We start from the raw sequence: 17,393 nt of genomic DNA, 5'->3' as shown, positions 1-17,393 counted from the left end.
AGGCCACTTGAGCCTCGAGCGAGAGCAAAGGATCAAAGAGAACCCCCAAGCTATGAACCTGCTCCTTCAGAGGAAGTGTAACCCCATCGACAGCAGGCAATCTCCCACCCATCCAGTCTAGGGAACCCACTAATAGCGCCTCGGTCTTATCTGGATTGAGGTGTAGCAGCAAATGACACTCAGGCTGTGCTCCCAGTTGTGGTGCATAATCCCCAAGGCTGGTCAGGTTATGTTGCCACCCAAGGCAGAAAATCCCACAAGTGCCTTTCCCCCACCCTAACAGTAAAAATACAACAACAGTAAAGTAAATAACTAACCATTTTTTGCTCTTTTGTGACATTCTAAATCAGCGATCTGAGGCAGCTGCTTCAGCCTCCCTTACAGTAGGGCTAACCCTGGGACCTGAAAGGCAGACAGAAATATAGGTGGAGAAAGTGGATTATTTTGTCTATTGTGCAGCAGTAAAAGACAAATAGTGTCTCTCAAGAAAAAAGTGCTAATACAGAATAGGCTACTTACTGTAGATGAGGTTGATAGACTAGATAATACAAAATAATTTTATCATTTCTCAGTAATCAGAAATCACCAATACTGTGATTATATTTGTAAACTTGAGGAAAACAATAATGAATATCTTTAGTAATCTGTAAAAGGGAAAGACACTACTGGAATGATATAATAATAATTTATTATTTATACCTATTCCATCTGCCTGGGATGATGCTAATTCTAGTTCCAACTAGAATTCCTTGACACTAATTTAATAATCTTGGTCTATCAGAACAAAACCTTTATGTTGCTTATTGTTCCCATTGGTATGTTAATAATAAATGCTTACCTTCTGAGCAAAGAACTGTGTGAACTAAAGTTGTGCAAATTTAAAATATTATTACAGCTTGTATTATTTAGTTTGGATAAGAGAGCACCCAAAACAGAAAGGTTCCATTAAAACTTTGCTTTTCCTGATCCTACAAACCACAGGATTATGGACATGTTCCTTCCTCCCCTCTTTCTCATAGACTTCCTCCTCCTTTTCCCAGTTTGTGCAACCAGACTTTGCCACAATGACCAAAATATGGGTTAGCACTAGTCAGGATCGACTCCAAATACTGGTTTGCAAATCTATTTCAAATCATGGTTTTGGAGACAATTCATGATTAACACTCACCCACAGATGAGGATTCTGACATCAAAGGAAAACAGGAAAGGTACATCAAGCATATTCATTATGCAGCTTTCATCATATACTAAAGACAGATCTCTTTACCCTGGACTTTGGCAGTTAAAGTATTTTGTTTTGTGGGAGGAGGGAGCATGCAACTTTGCAGCACATTCTCAATGGTTTGGCAGATCAGAATAATCATGTCTGAAATAAAACAAGGGAGTGCAAACAACTCTGCTCTATGTTAGGCAAATTATTAATCTGCACAGTAGGTTCTGCTGTATCAGAATAATTCATGGGGGCTGCTCTGGCTCCATGTAAGCAACATACAGACACACACACACACAGAGAGAGAGAGAGAGAGAGAGAGAGAGAGAGAGAGAGAGAGAGAACATTTAAGATCTAGGGCATGGCCAAACTTGGCCCTCCAGATGTTTTGGGACTACAGCTCCCATCAACACTAGCTAACAGGACCAGTGATAAGGGATGATGGGAATTGTAGTCCAAAAACATCTGGAGGGCCAAGTTTGGCCATGCCTGCTAGGCGTTCTTTTGATCCTGATCTCACATCACCAAAGCAGAAATGTAGGACGTTTTTATGCATCTGCAGAAAATGAACTAATCATTTCTTGTCATCTAACATCCTGAGTGGCTCTAAAATTAAGAGGAAATGAAAAAAGGAAAGCCAAAGCCTTTGCTAAACTGTGGAACAGTGTTTCTGTGTACTGATTAGCTTGACTGTTGGGTTTCACAGCTGGCACTAGCAACTAGGAGTGCATTTAAGTTGCTGCAGTGAGGGCATAAAAAGAGTACGCAGCCTCCCAAGAGTATAAATCCTTGTGAATTGCTAGTTCACAGCTTTTATGAAATGTTCCTCCATCTCCCTTCCCTTCTTTTCATTAGTTGGCATCAGGGTGGGTAGGTCTCTGTGCAATTCCTGACTGAGTCACCAGAAAATATTGTCACAAACATGTATCAAATTGATTTCAAGCTCTGACATGCACCCAGCCTCAGCCAGAGATACAATCTATAATCACATTTTACATGCGCAAATGGCAAAATATTAAAATTCATGACAAATGTGTTGCTTGTTTTTCATCTCGCATACTAGTGTATCCTAACAGCGTTGTCCTTTCTGACCACTATTATGTTTCAATTAAGTGTGTTTTAAATCCAAGGCTAAGTTGGAATTTGAAGTAAAAATGTCACCTTATTAATTTTCCAAAAAATACACGAGGATAATTATCCTTTTGATCACAGAATACACAACCTCAAGTAAGCTAGATGGAAAATGTAGTGTTTTAATTAAGATTTGTTGGAAACAAAAAACAAAGATGCTAAGACACAGGAGAGAAAGGAATCTTTATTAGATGGGTACTATACATTCTACCACTTGCCATTTCTCCTTGTTTGCACTTCAAATGCAGCTGATTTTATCTGCATTGCTCATGCAGAGAAAATTTTCATTTTATAATGTGTTTCAACGAATCTATTAAAAATTTCAATCAAAGGATTTGTTCTTTGGTTTGTATGTGTCACTCTCTCCTTTCAGGCAGAGATGCACTGTGACATTGGTTATCCAGCAGCAAATATTGATCTGTTTTTTCACAAGCCAAAGATAACTCTGTTGGAATCATAACTTGCTACAAAGGAACAGTTGACCCTACTGCTTTTTTGTGAGTCAATCCCAGCCTGTTTTGATTTTTATGAGACTACTTCTATAATTTGTTTTTACAGTGCTCTCCTGACCAACAAACGTAAGTCAATATATAGCATAATACTGTAACACAGTTGTTTGGCAATAGCGTTCCAGGAGGCAGTAAAATTCAACCAACACACTACAATAAAATAAATTAAAAATAAAAAGAAGCATAAATAACAGTTGCAAATCCACAAGAAATTATCTGGGGGAAATTTTACCTTTCCCCCAAATACTTGCCAGCACATTATAATCTTAACTGAGCTCATGAAAACCAAAATCAAGTAAGTTTGCCTCGCCTCTCTAGAAACAAAGCTTTATAAACTGGCTCACTTTGTAGAAAGGCCCTCTATGCATGCTCTGAGACACACATATTGGCGTCAACATAGTAGAAAATAGATGGCAATCCTTTTAACATCCCACACTCCTGGGTATATTTTTTCACATGACAAAAGATAAAACCTAGTACACACAGAACGGTTTTATAGTTTCAATCCTCAGTATATAAAAACATATTTTTTATATTATCACATGGGTTATCTTATGCTACTTATATTAGATATTATATTAGTCTTATTGCTGATTTTTGTTTCAGCTGGGTGGAGTAAAAATGCTATAAATCCAACATAAATAAGACAGTTCGTTTTTAGTAAACCACACAGTATATAGAGACACACCAAAAAAAGAGAGAGTACAAATTGGGTTCCATAAGGGAACTATTCCACCCTCTGCCGAGCTTTCTCCAAACTACCAATCACAGCCCCACACAGAGTATTTTTCCTCCACAAATGTTGTCCTACCTGGCAAAACAACTCAGCTGTGACAGTTAAGACATTTCCCCCATGTATTTGAAACTGCCATCAGTCATTTGCAGAGCCCACCCACTCCTACTCACCTTCCAATCAGAACGTTGATTCTAAAGCCCCTCCCATTTCCTTGTTTGCCATTTAGAGATTGGTTGGTCCACAGCTTCTGTCACTTGTCCTAGGCCCTCCCTTCTACAATTCCCGATAGCTGACAGCTAGCAATTCCAGCAGCAAACAGTCACCCAGTTCCACAAGAACTGAGCAGTTTCCTTCCCAGGCAGAAAATAAGGAACAAACTGTGTGCACAATTGTGCAGCCTGCTAATCACTGGCTAGCCTTTATAACAAGTGTACTGTGCTGATTTTTAAAATGAAAGATTGTTTGAAAGACCTAGGCCAGAACTAGCTCACTCCTCTGGTCTGAGATTTGGTGTGAACTGACAAATGTATTTGCATGAGTGTTTCCTACTAACAAAGATTAAACTGCATCTAAATTTTTAGGATGGGAAATTGACATCTACTGGGTAAAGATTTGGTTTTGATTCTATCATTTGGGAATTGAAACTGTGATGCTGTTTGCCTTTCTCCACCTGGATGGTCACAGCTGGCCAAGTTTGGGCCAGATGTTAGATCTGTGCATGACATAACAAATATGAATCTAACCACATGTCAGTTACTAGAGACATGGAAACATGCATATCTAGTACAGTATGTGAAACGCCCTATCTAGGATTCCTTGTAGGCTTTTAGCTACTAGTCCAAGTCAGCCCTGTGATGGAAATCTCCTGATTAGCTTCACCTTGTTGCTTCTGAAATGATTAATATTGATGCTACAAAGATTATGCTGAAATGATTGACTCTACCAGGATTAATGCTGCTGCTGATTAGCCTTTGTAGAGTGTTTTTTAAATAATTTTAGTGTGTTGTTATATGATATATATAACTTTGATCTTAGCTGAAAGACAGATTTAAAATAAAGAAATATGAGGAGTAGCTGAGAAGCTGCATAACTAGCAACCAGATGCAATCATGCATCTGCCTTGACATTGTCCATTGTTTGCACTGATAAATATGTGTACACAACTTTCCCAGCAGTACTGTGATTTATTAATCAGAACGTCAAATCACAACCTAGAGAGGCGTTCCTGTTTTGTGATTCTGACAGCTCCATCTCGTACTATCTGCTTTTCCACATTTAGGTTGAGTTTCCTACCATGCTCCCACCAGAAGGTGGGATTGTTTGCTATGAAACACATATCACATTGACAAACATGTAAACAGAGATATTCTTTCAAAAGTATGAAATCTGTGGTGATTTTTTTAAGGCAACGTTATGATAATCAAATCTGTCAAATTACCAGTGTGTGTGGATGCAGCCTTAATTTTAAGCATCCAGAAAATAAATCTAGAGGCCACAATTCAGCAGAAATTTGGGTTCACAAACACTTTGATTTCATGTTTTTAGATATGTTGTAAGCCGCGCAGAGTGGCTGGGGAAACCAGCCAGATGGGTGGAGTATAAATATTATTATTATTATTATTATTATTATTATTATTATTATTATTATGAACATAAGAAGATCCCTAGTGGATCAAACTGAGGGTCCACCTAGTATAATATTCTGTGCATAGTGGCCCATGGAAAGCCCACAAGGAGGGTGTGAGCGCTACAGAACTCTCCTCACTTATATTCCCAAACATAGTTGGTGGCCATTACTAAAACTCATGGTAGAAAATTCTATCATTTTAGTGTGGGTTGCCAAATTAAACATGACACTATATTGCATTAATGCAATTAATGTGTCTAGGTTTTGACCCTTTGGGAGGCTTAACCCTTTCCTCACATGTTTAAATCCCAATGAAAATCATCCCTCATCCCACCCTTTCCAGTGAAGTGGCTATTATTCATAGGAGGGAAATGCAATGCTATTGCCAATTCAGTGCAGCAAATAGCATTCTTCAGTCCCTATAGAACAAACTAGATATTACACAGGAGATGCATGAATAGTTTCCCAACACTGGTGATTGCTAGCAGTAACAACCAGTGGCTTCGATTTGGAACAAATGGCCTTCCAAATGGTATTGGACTACTGTTCCCATGACCCTGACCATTGACATGCTGGCTGGGGCTAATGGGAATTGTGGAGTAACAACAGCTGGTGGGTCCCTGGCTTAGACAGAGATCATATATACAGTATTCACGTTGGAATAGATTTTTCAAGAGCTTTTAGCCATGATAGCTAAATGGAACTTCTGTGTTCAAAGGCAATGTGTTTCATAATATTAGGGCTTCCCCCCCCAAGCAAGGAGCTCACCCACCACTTGCCCCCCCCCCATTTCTGAACTCTTGTCACGAATATATGCTGTTATTCTTCACCCAGCTAGAAAGATACTTTGCCCCTCTGTTTCCAACCCCCTGCCCAAATTTCCCCATTATGCCACTGATTATTTCCCATGCTCTGTGACGTTGTAAAATAAGAGGAAATCCAAATATACCAGAGATGTGGCAATCCCATGCACAGGGAAATTTCTCAGCTTCACGGAACTGCAAAACCATACATCACTTGACAGTGAGAAAAAAATAATGAGAACCACAGCAGTTAACTAGCTCTTAGCCAACACCCAGCTTTCCGAGTTGTCACATCTGAGTTCCTCCATGGCTTGTGATTGTGGTTTCCTTCTTAATTGTGTGATTGGCTGAACCTCCTTGCGAGTGGGTAAAGGAGGGGGGAGTTGTAAGTGGTGAAAGCCTAGTGTGACAGTGAATGGCTTTGAAGAAAAAAATACTTTGCAAGGGTCTAGTCTGAAGGAGAGAGTGAGGCTTGTCATGTGTCATGGAACTCCATCATAGTTTTACTTCGTAAATTCTGCAAGGACGAGATCTAGTAAAGAGGAGCAAGTCACCTCTCTTTTCCAGCCCAATCTGCTACCAGAGGTATGTGGTTAATGTTTGCTTATGATTAATGAACATTAGGCAGAATGGGTAAGACCTGCAATAAAAGGCTGCAATACATAATGATCCTGCCAAGTGCTCTAGCCAGTGGGAATGGGGGAGAGATTCAAAATAGTTAGCATAACCTACATAATTCACCCTTTCCAAAATATGTGGGCCAAAACATCCTTCAAAATTTGCACTTTTCCGAAATTTGCACTGCAGTTCTCCAGTCAAGCAACAGGTACAAAATGCATATACTAGGATAAAGTGTGCATTAAAAAAATGAAGATATTGGTGAAAATAACATACAGAAACACAGTATATTACAGAGAATTGCCATGCAAAAATGTATATGTAATGCAAAACTGCATACAAATGCGTAAGTTAGGCTACATTCATGTTAAAATGCTGGTGAATTTTCATGAGGTCTTAAAAAAAATATACAGACTGATGTGGAAATGTGGAGAATTGAACATAAGATTGGACAAACGAGAAACTGATAGATATTGAAATTGACAGATTTGTCCTTCTCTACTAGCCAGCCATGTTTTATTTCAGGATATTCCATTCCATTCTGCCTCTCCCACCAAAGTTTTCTATTTCTTTCTCCCCCACCCCCTGCATTCCCTGGGTGCTGAACATGCTCAGTCCTCACTTGGAATTAGGGGGGTCCCCCTGGGTTTACATTTCCAAACAATTCCTGCCCCCACTTCTGCAAACCTTGGGGTTTGCATGTTGATAGCTGCCTATTGTGTCCATTTTGGCTACATTCCTAATTCCAGATCTGAGCCACGCTGTTAGGGTCGAAGCAGATGTGATACTTGTCACATAGCTTACCACTGCAAAGTTAGATTTTATTTAACAAATAGCTGGTCTTAGGGCAGGGTGGGGGATGTGTGTGTATGTGTGTGCACCACGACCAGATCAGGACTGTGAGTTGAGAGATGGGGGGGTGTAACTCTTTGCCGCTTCCACAGTCCTAATCAGAATCCTCCCCCCACCCCCAGCAGCTGCTATGCTGCAAATGAGAGCTTGCACTTGTTGCAGACGACAGGTGCAATGGCTCCTGATTCAGACTGAGACTATGGTGGCACAAGGGTTAAAACCCCACTCCCCGCACAGTCTCAATCTGACACCCACCACTACCGCCAGCTGAACCTAAAAGCTAAGCCAGCAGGTTGTCCTTGTGCTGCTGTTTTGTTAAATAAAATAAAGCAAGACAGCAGAACAAGGGCAAGCGACTGGTTCAGCCCTTAGGGTATAGGCAGGAAAATACATAGAAGAAAGTTAGGCAATGTAGAAGAGAATCCAGCTTCAAACCAGCACCAAGTAACCTTAGCCCTGGAAAGCTTTTCAGCTGTACATGTGGGGATAGTTTGGTCTGGGTCATAAATTGACCAAATGATTTTGTATTTGCACTTAGGGCAAAGGGAAGACAAATGGGCTGTTGAGACTTGGTCCCCAAACAAACATAGTTCTTTGAAAGTCATTCTCAAATTTCAAAGCACATTATACCTAAGGGAGGCAACTGCACCAGGATGTGGCATGCTGTGAAATTAGGTCAGGGGTGGCTCACCTGTGGCTCTCCAGGTGTTGTTGAACCCCAGTTCCCATCAGATCCAATGGTCAGGGATGACGGGGTGTGTGGTGTAGCAATATCTGGAAGGCACAGGTTAGCCACTGCTGCAGCAGAGTATCTGCCGTGCGGAAACTTCATTCTAACCCCCCACCCTGCCCTGCTGTCTTCTGCTGGTTTTGCACAGTATGAGAAGTTGGTTTGGTTCTTTATTTATCTTCCCTTGTACAACAAACTGTTGCTCTTTCAATGGGACAGCTGTTCAAAGCAGATGAGGGGGTCACTGTCAGGTTTATAGTTCATCCCTTCTTATTGTTGTACTTTGGAACGGCTTTTTTCAACTTGTTGAATCGGCTGGAATGATTCCTGCATTGCCTGGGGTTGGACTAGATTCCCCTTGGGGTACCTTCCTGTTCTATGATTCTAAGTGAGATGAAAGATGCCGCACACACAATGTCATTTTTATGCTAGTGTGATATTCCCAATATTATGCATTATTGGAGTGGAAATAACAGTTTGTGTTGGATTAGAGCTCCTTGGATGACCCACCTTCTTGCCTACATTCTCATCACTCTTTATTTTTTGAAAAAGAAAAAAAATTGGGGGAGTGTGATTTTATTTTCCTGTGTATTTTTTATTTTTGCTGCTCTTCTAATTTAACTTCTTGAATCACCGGGCGGATCACTCTGTTACTTGTGTTCCATCTCCCCCCCCCCCAATCTCCATTATCTTCAATTGGTTCAATTTACAGTTCTGGGTTATTGCTATTTTTTGACAGAGTAAATTTAATCCTCTCCCATTCAGACCATTTTCTCCTTGTGGCAATAGGGCCATCCCAGAAATTAGCTAGCTGACTTAAGAGGCAGCAGAGTGCCATCAAACACAGGAAGCTGTAGCCAAAGCCCCATGATCCACCTGGAACAAAAAGGTCTGACGCAGTGTCAACTGCATGAGATTCCCATTCAGGCATTAATTTTCTCTCACTACCTTCAAAAATGCAATCTCCGGTGTAGGTAATTGCTGAAAGATGGCCTCGGTAATGCCAAGAGCTTTGGCTGTTCACTATTATTAGCTCCCATCAAATCTGCAGGGTACTAAGTTGTTACACCTGTTGTGATTATTGCTACTTCTCACCTTCCCCCTTCCGGGCTTCCTTTCAGTTTAAAATGCCGCCCCCCTTGTAGTAACCCAACTTTGACTGTCAATGCAGGTCATTGTCTGTCAATTCACCTGACTAGATGCCAACAAATGAGCTCACAGATGGCTTTAGGTCAGGAGTCCCCAACCTTTTGGGACCTGCCAGGCACATTTGGAAATTGGTTGAGGGAATTGTGAAATACAGTGGTACCTCGGGTTACATACGCTTCAGGTTACATACGCTTCAGGTTACAGACTCCGCTAACCCAGAAATAGTACCTCAGGTTAAGAACTTTGCTTCAGGATGAGAACAGAAATCATGCTCCGGCGGCGCAGCAGCAGCAGGAGGCCCCATTAGCTAAAGTGGTGCTTCAGGTTAAGAACAGTTTCAGGTTAAGAACGGGCCTCTGGAACGAATTAAGTACTTAACCTGAGGTACCACTGTACCTTTTTTGCAGAAGAAAATCAAGCAATACTCAGAACACCCACACACACCTAAAGAAACAGACAAAACAACTATTGGCCCCAACAATTAAAACACAGACAAAAGCAGACAACATCCCCCCCCAAAAGGCACACCCATCAAATAACAAAAAAACCTATTTAATTTTAAAAATGGGATGGGCAGGTGCTAGTGTGAGGAGGTGCTTAAGGGCACTGTTGTTCTTATTTGAATTTATATACTGCCCTCTACCTGAAGGTTCACAGCACAAAATCAAAATATAAAACCACAAAATAAATAATGCACACAGGTGCCACATTGGGGACCCCAACCTTAAACGCCTGCCTCTTCCAGTCACTCAACAACACACACACTTTTATTTAGCATTTTTTCAAAGCCATTTAGAATTTAAATTACTAAAAAAATGATACAAAATCAAAACAATAAAGGAAGAATTTTTAAAACATTCCTTGTGATTTGATGTATTTTTCAAGATCACCCTGGCTTGGCCTTCTCTTCCCTAGTAATAGTTCACATAATTCCAGCAAAGGGAAGAAGGAAGGCTTTATTACTCTTGCTTTAATTGCCCATGAGTCCTGTAAACTTGCATTCTCATTATCATGATGCATTAGCCTGGGTGGATTAAAATGAATAAATAAGCCGAATGTTGTTATTCTTCAGATGCGCATGTTGAGGCATTATTAAGAAGTGATATGACAGAGTCATACAGCAGTGGTTCTCAAATGTTTTTCTCTGAGCCACACTTCCAAAATAAAAATTTGCTCCCTCAACATCCAATTTTTTATTGATAAATACATTGGAAAACAAAAAGAAACAACTCCTTGCAATGCTTGATTTATAACATAGAACACAGCTACTTTATAATATGATCAGGGGACAGCCAGAAAGTATAAAACAATGCAGCTACACAAGAACATGAATCATTTCCAAAATATAATTATAAACAAGCCTTTTACATACTATATGTGCTTTAAGTATTATACAAACTCAGTGAGAGGTGTGAGCTTGCTTTGCTGGGTAATCTCATTTACATTAGGTCTAATTTGAGAAAAATTCATCTCCTCAATAACACAAAGAAGCCTTTCTCTTTTCTGATCTTGAAAATACCTGTTCACAACAATATGTCATTAAGAACTGTAGAAGTAGCCAGTACTCTTGAAAAGAGGCATGGATACTGTTTCTGGTTGTATATCCAAAATGAGTTTAGTCACTAGAGCAGGCTTCCTCAACCTCGGCCCTCCAGATGTTTTTGGCCTACAACTCCCATGATTGCTAGCTAGCAGGACCAGTGGTCAGGATGATGGGAATTGTAGTCTCAAAACATCTGGAGGGCTGAGGCTGAGGAAGCCTGCACTAGAGGCTTAAACTGGGCTGCAATTGACTTCTAGCTGTTGTGGCCATTGGTTGATGAAGATATCATTCCATATTCTGCAAATAAAATAAAAAAATTATACTATACTATACTATACTATACTATACTATACTATACTACGGTGAAATGTTTAAATATTTCTTTGGTTGTCCTTGAATCTTCCTGTCACACTTGTCATCCTCTCCTGCCACACCCTTTGAGAACCGCTGTCATGCAGCAAAACGGCTTGAGCATAAATTCTAATCAATTTCAATCTGCCAGATAGTGCTGCTGTTGCTGTTTATACATGTGCTACATATGTTGGCATCTTTCAAAACCAATCTGATATTATATGACCTTCTGACTTGACGAGGGATGGGGAAACTTTGGCCTCTTGAATGAGGTTGTTGGGGGAGTGGTGCTGCCCAGAAGACTTGCATTCTGCTTCCAGCCTCGCTTGGTGGGCTTCTTCCCCCTGGGATCCTGCTCTCACTTTGCATGCCCTCGAAATAAATTAAAAAATTGTCCAGTGGCACCTTAGAGACCAACTAATTTTGCTCTGGGTATAAGCTTTTGTGTGCATGCACACTTCTTCATGCAAGCTTATACCCAGAACTAACTTAGTTGGTCTCTAAGGTGCTACTGGACAATTTTAAAATTTTAAAATTAATTTTATTTATTTATTTTGACTGCATCAGACAAACATGGCTACCTACCTGAATCTTTGCATGCCCTACCCTTTTAATCTGCTCTCCCATCTTCCACACCCTAGCCATGACTGGGTCCTCTGATAGCAAGTTCTTCTCCTTTGCCCTTTCTCTTTTGCCCCACCACACATATCAGATCTGATGGGGCTCTTGCTAGTTTGAAATAAAAGCATACAAACATAGGAAACTCTCTTACACTGAGTCTGGCCACTAGTCCATATAGCTCAGTATCATCCATGTTGACATGCAGTGGCTCACCAGGACTTCAGGCAAGGGATTCCTCATCCTTCCTGGAGATGCAGCAGATTGGATCTGGGATCTTCTGCATGCAAGACAGTTGCTCTACCTCTGAGCTACATCCCTTCCCCAACCTGTACAGCGAAGTACCGTACAACACTGGCTGAAACTAGATAATAAAATAGTTGCATTGGTTAATGGCTTTCAGCCTTCAGGATATTATCCCTGCAGTATAAGAAAGGATGTGTGGCCTTATTCAAATGCTTCCAGCATTGACTTCTAGCTAGATGAGCTACATGGAGCCTGCTAATTAAAGCAGCCATGGTTTTGTCCTTGTCATAGGAAAATGATCATTATCATCAAAGCTAGAGTCAGTGGAATACTGTTCTCCTGCAAAAAAAAAAGTCAAATCTCTAAGGAAGCGATTGCCTTTGCATTTGAGCCCTCTTTGAAAATGTAATTGTTATCATCAGATTAGGCAGGCCTTTTCAGAACCATTTAAATATAGCAGCAGAAGAGATTAACTTCAGAGGCTTGTTGAGAAATATACATTATTACGCCTCTGAGATCACAGGTCAGCTATGCAGAAATAAAAAAACAGAGAGAATGTTAGCAGCCTGCCTCAATTCCAAAGCTAGCATTGGTGGTGTGAACAGGGAAACATCATTTATTCTCTTGGTGGCAAGCACACATTATTTGCAAATAACCTTTAACCTTTAACATTGCAGAAATGCTAACACCTAATAGTAAGACTAATAGCTGGTTGCCACCTATTTCCCCACCTTTCCTGCTCTTGTTTCACAGTTGTCTAAATGTATTTACCGCCACAGCTTCATTTAAAATAAGGCACAAGCGACTTGTCTTTGTTTTCAAATATACTTTGAATTCATTACCATTGTTGCAAAATGTTCTTCCCGCAATTTTCAAACAGAAAAAGCAGAAGTTTAACAAGTGCAGCAGGAGACAAATTTGTTAATGCTCCCTGTATAAATCCTAACATACTTTGAGCAAATTGCTCATCGGGGAAATCCAATGGTTTTATACTTGTAAACACATTTTTCCTTGGAAGCATGTGCATGGTGTCTTCCACTATCAATCCTTCAAACTGAGGCCATTAGCATGATATTTACTCATCTACATTTCCTCCGGACCACCATGATGAATATATGTACTAAACAGGGAGACATTTCCAGAAAAATCAGTATGCACTTGTTTTCCTGTGGAACTATCAACTGGTATTAGGCTTCAATAAAAGAAAAGAAATGTCAAAACAAAACTCACAAATACCCTCTAGCTATTCAAAATTATATCTGTAAACAGCTTAGATGTCTATCTTGGTATTAAGCAGTATATAGAATTATTATTACTATTAGTAGTAGTGTTGGTAGTAGTACCTTAAATTACTTGCCACAAAAAGTGCCACTATGCTACTTACTCCTACCGTGGTAACTACCCTTGATATTAACAAATGTGTGCTTTGCGCTTGAATTTATGTGTTTGGGGTTTCCCTCGTACTTTGATGCTGCTGCTCTTGTGGTGTGCTTTGTTGCATTTTTATTAAGGCCAGCATGAGCACTTGGCATTCTAGCGCAGCTGGCAGGCCCCAGGTCTATGGCACAGTCTAGCGCTAATACTTTCCCTGAGATCACCTTTAAAACAACATTTCCAGCTCCCACCCACTATTTTGATTCCCCTAAATGCCCTGGTGGCTAGACTCAGCTGGTTTGCACTGCTCAGAAGGCTGCATCTCCTTCCTAGCACTTCCTGCCAATGTTACCAGGTAAGCCACAAGTACTTAGCAATGGAGGAGGGAGACCACCAGGTTGGTCTTTACTCAAATCCACATCCAGCCATGTATTTTTAAGAGCTTGAGCCTAAAGTTCTGCATAGCTTGGCCAACACACTGTGTGCTGACCGTACTGGGGAGGAATCATGTGCCAAGGTAGGGAAGGGTGTGGCAAGGTATCTCTATGTCAGCTCCGATGCCTTTGTAACTTATCATCACTTTACAGGTAACCAGCCAATGGCTTGTGAGGCAGTTCCCTGGAGGGTTGCCAGCATCCCCTGCTGAATGCCACTGTGTGGTGGAGGGTACCCAGCACTCTAACAGTAGGGCATTGCAAAGCGCCATTCGAAGCACTATTGAATGTGTTCATCTTTCAAAGGATTCAATATGCCCATGCAAAACCTCGAGCGTTGCAGTTGTTTAACTTTTCCCCAAGACTGAATAACGGGGGGGCACAGGGGGAGTGGTGGATTCTCCCCCACGGCTGCAGCCCTGCCAGCTGCTGAAGCTCAGGAGGGAACAGTATTCCCACCAATATTCTCTGCACCAACTTCAGGCTTGTGCAGTTCAGGGGTTCACATTGGGCCCCTTTCCGATAAAGGGACCAGCTTTGGATTCAAAGTCTGCATCATCAACCCCCCTCCTCCCTTGTGACACCCCATTATAATTGTTCATTAGCACCAGTAGTGTGCCCCCCCCATTGCACTTTCAGCAGGCAGAGTAGGGATTTCTGCAGATTGTGGCCAAGCATGGCAGAAGGAGACTGCCCACCACATCCTAGCTGCCAGCAGCTGCATTGATCTGAAGTCGCAATTGCTCTGACTGTTTATTATACTGCTGTTTGGCATGAAGGGTTGATTGGATACTTACAAGGTGTTTATTTTGCTTTATTTTGCAATGTTGTCCAGTTTCATTTTATGTTTGCTGTCTTTTCTTTAGTATAGTGAGATTTTTCTAGTATCCCCCACACACACCTTTTAAAAATGAATTCAGTACCCAGGCACTTTCTATACCTTATTATGGTTGCACATTATGTGAGCATGGAGGTTTTATATATTGTTGACATCATTACATCAAGTAATTTTAGGGATTCATTAATTTATTGGCCCGGATGAAGAGCATGTTGTTTAACGTTTTGCAGCAGCACCTGCAGCTTTCATGTTCCTCTGTCAAATATGGCTAATGCATAAATTGCCTTAGAAATTAGTGCTTGTTTTGATTACAACATAGAAAGTTACTGTGGTGTGTGTGCATGTGTGTCGGGTGTGGTGGTCCTTTTGAAAGCTTGGCCCACTTTTGTATCATAAAAAGGCTGCCTTTCCCAAAAATATCTCGGCTGACAAAGAAAGTCAGAAGGGATTCATCTTTCCCCCAAAGTACAAGAGAAACAGAATGATAAAGGCTCGAAAAAATGACAGTGGGTTGAGAATAGCTAGGAGACCAATGAAGCAGCTACACCTTATTAGATGAAGCTTGTAGGTAATAATATAAAATATTTCAGAATGTTGAGGGGAAGGCAAAGTTCATCCAGGTTATTAGTTCCTGAGAGGGCAAGTCGCTCCATAATTGGATGTGAGAAATGACTTGCATTTTAGATATTGGACTTCCAAGTCAGCCAAAAGGAAGGACAGCAGAAGTCCCCCAATTTTTCCAATTTCTGATATGAAAAGCCTGAAAAAAGAGATGCCATCAGATGGAAACTGAATCTGAACCTTGTCCAAGTTCAGTGCCTAATCTTCTGTATCATTATTCTCTCTGTGTCCTGTTAAGGACTATACTTTTCCAGGAAGCATAATTATTCTGCAGAATAGAAGCCCGGGCTGACATTATAGCCTTTTGTATTGCATAAGGCAGCACATTCCTCATAAGCTTTTATTGCACAGACCTATACGAAAATCTTCATTCAGTGCACAGGGGTTATGAAATCCATCATGTATTGGACCCTTTCAGAAAACCAGATCACCCTTGATTCCATTCACCCAATGACTGGGAATGCCAACATACAGAAAGGAAATTTTCATCTTCCAGGCAAAGAATGAAAAGTGCTGGTGGAAAGCTTAGTTCCACTCCAGCAGTTTATTCTGGAATTGGCATTCCTTCCCGCCCCCCTCAGTTTTAGCAGAAAATCTAGATGACGTGCAGTTGCAGCGCTAGCCTTACAGTGTCGACTGGCAAGGTGCTAATGAGACTTTCCTGGACAGAAAGTGTTTGTAGGATGTTGTACCTACCTGTTGTAAGATACTGTCCTTGTGGTTTTAAAAAATAATTGGCCCTCTGCTGCTGCTGAATATGGGCCACTGTTGGTCTCACAATAAATTATCTCAGCCTGGAAATGGCTGCCAGACCAGTTAGATGTTAGCCCAGCCTTTGCCAACTTGGCTCCTTCCAGATATTTTAGACAACTTCGCTGACTGGGGCTGATGGGAGTTGAAGCCCAAAACATCTGGAGGGTGCCAGGTTGCCAATAACTGTGTTAGTCCTGCAGCTCCTGGCTCCTGGGAGCAGACATAAGAAGCGCTGAGGGCAAAGGTACTTACTTTATACTGATCTCAGTTGTTTCATCATCCCCCTGGTGTAAATACAAGGGCAAATCATGCACATCCACCCACCACCATTTCCTTAAAGAGTCCTGCTTTCATATCTTATTACTGCTGACCAAGAAGCTGTTTTACATTATGCTGCATCTGAAAATAGTAAATGGTCATATGTTTTAAAATGATTTTGATGTAGTTAAGCTTTTACCTATTATTCCAAAGCATTTCCTATTGCATTAATAAATGTAATTTTCATGGTAAGCCACACAGCCGGATCCTTTCTAATTAGTACTAGCTATGTAGCAAAGCAGAAAATGTAACTAGGGTGTGGGTGGGGGTGGGGGTGTTCTCCAAGATTCTGTATTGGGACTTCCATTATTTAATGCATTGATGAGCAATGTGAGCAGGAAGGTGAACTGCAAGCCAGTAACACTTGTAGGGTTTGCAAAATTAATGAAATAGTCAAGTCAGAAGCAGAGTATCATGAATTACTAGAGGGTTTTGCAAAACTAGGTGAGTGGGCAATAAAATGATGAAATTCAGTGTTGATGAGTGTAAAGTAATTTACATTAGGAAAAAGTAACTATACATATAAAATGCTGAGTCCTCAGTTTGCTGTTACCATCAAGCAAGAAACTGTAGGCCTCATTATAAATTGTTCACTGAAAATGTCAGCTCAGTGCACAGCAACGTTAATGAAATAAGAGCAGGGAATGAACAGTATTAGGGAGTACTACAAAGTTGGCTGGAAAATATTACAACAACAAAAAATCACAGTGCTAATGCATCCACCCACCATGTACACATATTTGTAATACAATTCAGAATTCAACATTTTAACTTAGGATTTTGCCATTCAGATTTCCACATGAATAGTTTAATTTGGGAACAATGCCCAGGTGTCATCCATAGTGTGTGTAAAAATATATATAATTCTTCAAGCCTACGCCTTGTTCTTATCTTTCTATATGTCAGGATGGTTCCCTGGTGTGTGTTCACTT

The 17,393-nt window shown here is 40.8% G+C and overlaps 2 protein-coding genes across 4 annotated transcripts in view; one reads left to right on the top strand and one right to left on the bottom strand.

Moving 5' to 3' along the window:
* ENTHD1 (ENTH domain containing 1) overlaps window positions 1-3,743 on the bottom strand; it is a 36,107-nt gene extending 32,364 nt beyond the window's left edge. For 2 of the 3 annotated variants that reach the window (XM_053406050.1, XM_053406053.1), the window contains exons 1-2: window positions 3,662-3,743; window positions 318-402 (exon numbers count right to left, since the gene is read on the bottom strand). The gene's annotated coding sequence lies outside the window, so the exon portion shown is untranslated. Of the gene's footprint in view, window positions 1-317; window positions 403-3,538; window positions 3,636-3,661 lie in introns of those variants that run through there. The other variant, XM_053406052.1, reaches the window with a different exon arrangement.
* Window positions 3,744-6,469: 2,726 nt separating this feature from the next.
* Window positions 6,470-17,393, top strand: part of GRAP2 (GRB2 related adaptor protein 2) — a 51,661-nt gene continuing 40,737 nt past the window's right edge. Inside the window, exon 1 of the mRNA XM_053406199.1 lies at window positions 6,470-6,601. The gene's annotated coding sequence lies outside the window, so the exon portion shown is untranslated. The remainder of the gene's footprint in view (window positions 6,602-17,393) is intronic.

This window comes from Podarcis raffonei, chromosome 10 (assembly GCF_027172205.1).
Source record: "Podarcis raffonei isolate rPodRaf1 chromosome 10, rPodRaf1.pri, whole genome shotgun sequence".
NCBI classification, from domain to species: domain Eukaryota; kingdom Metazoa; phylum Chordata; class Lepidosauria; order Squamata; family Lacertidae; genus Podarcis; species Podarcis raffonei.
Note: the sequence above shows the minus strand (reverse complement) of the source record. Positions and strands in the feature narration are given on the sequence as shown.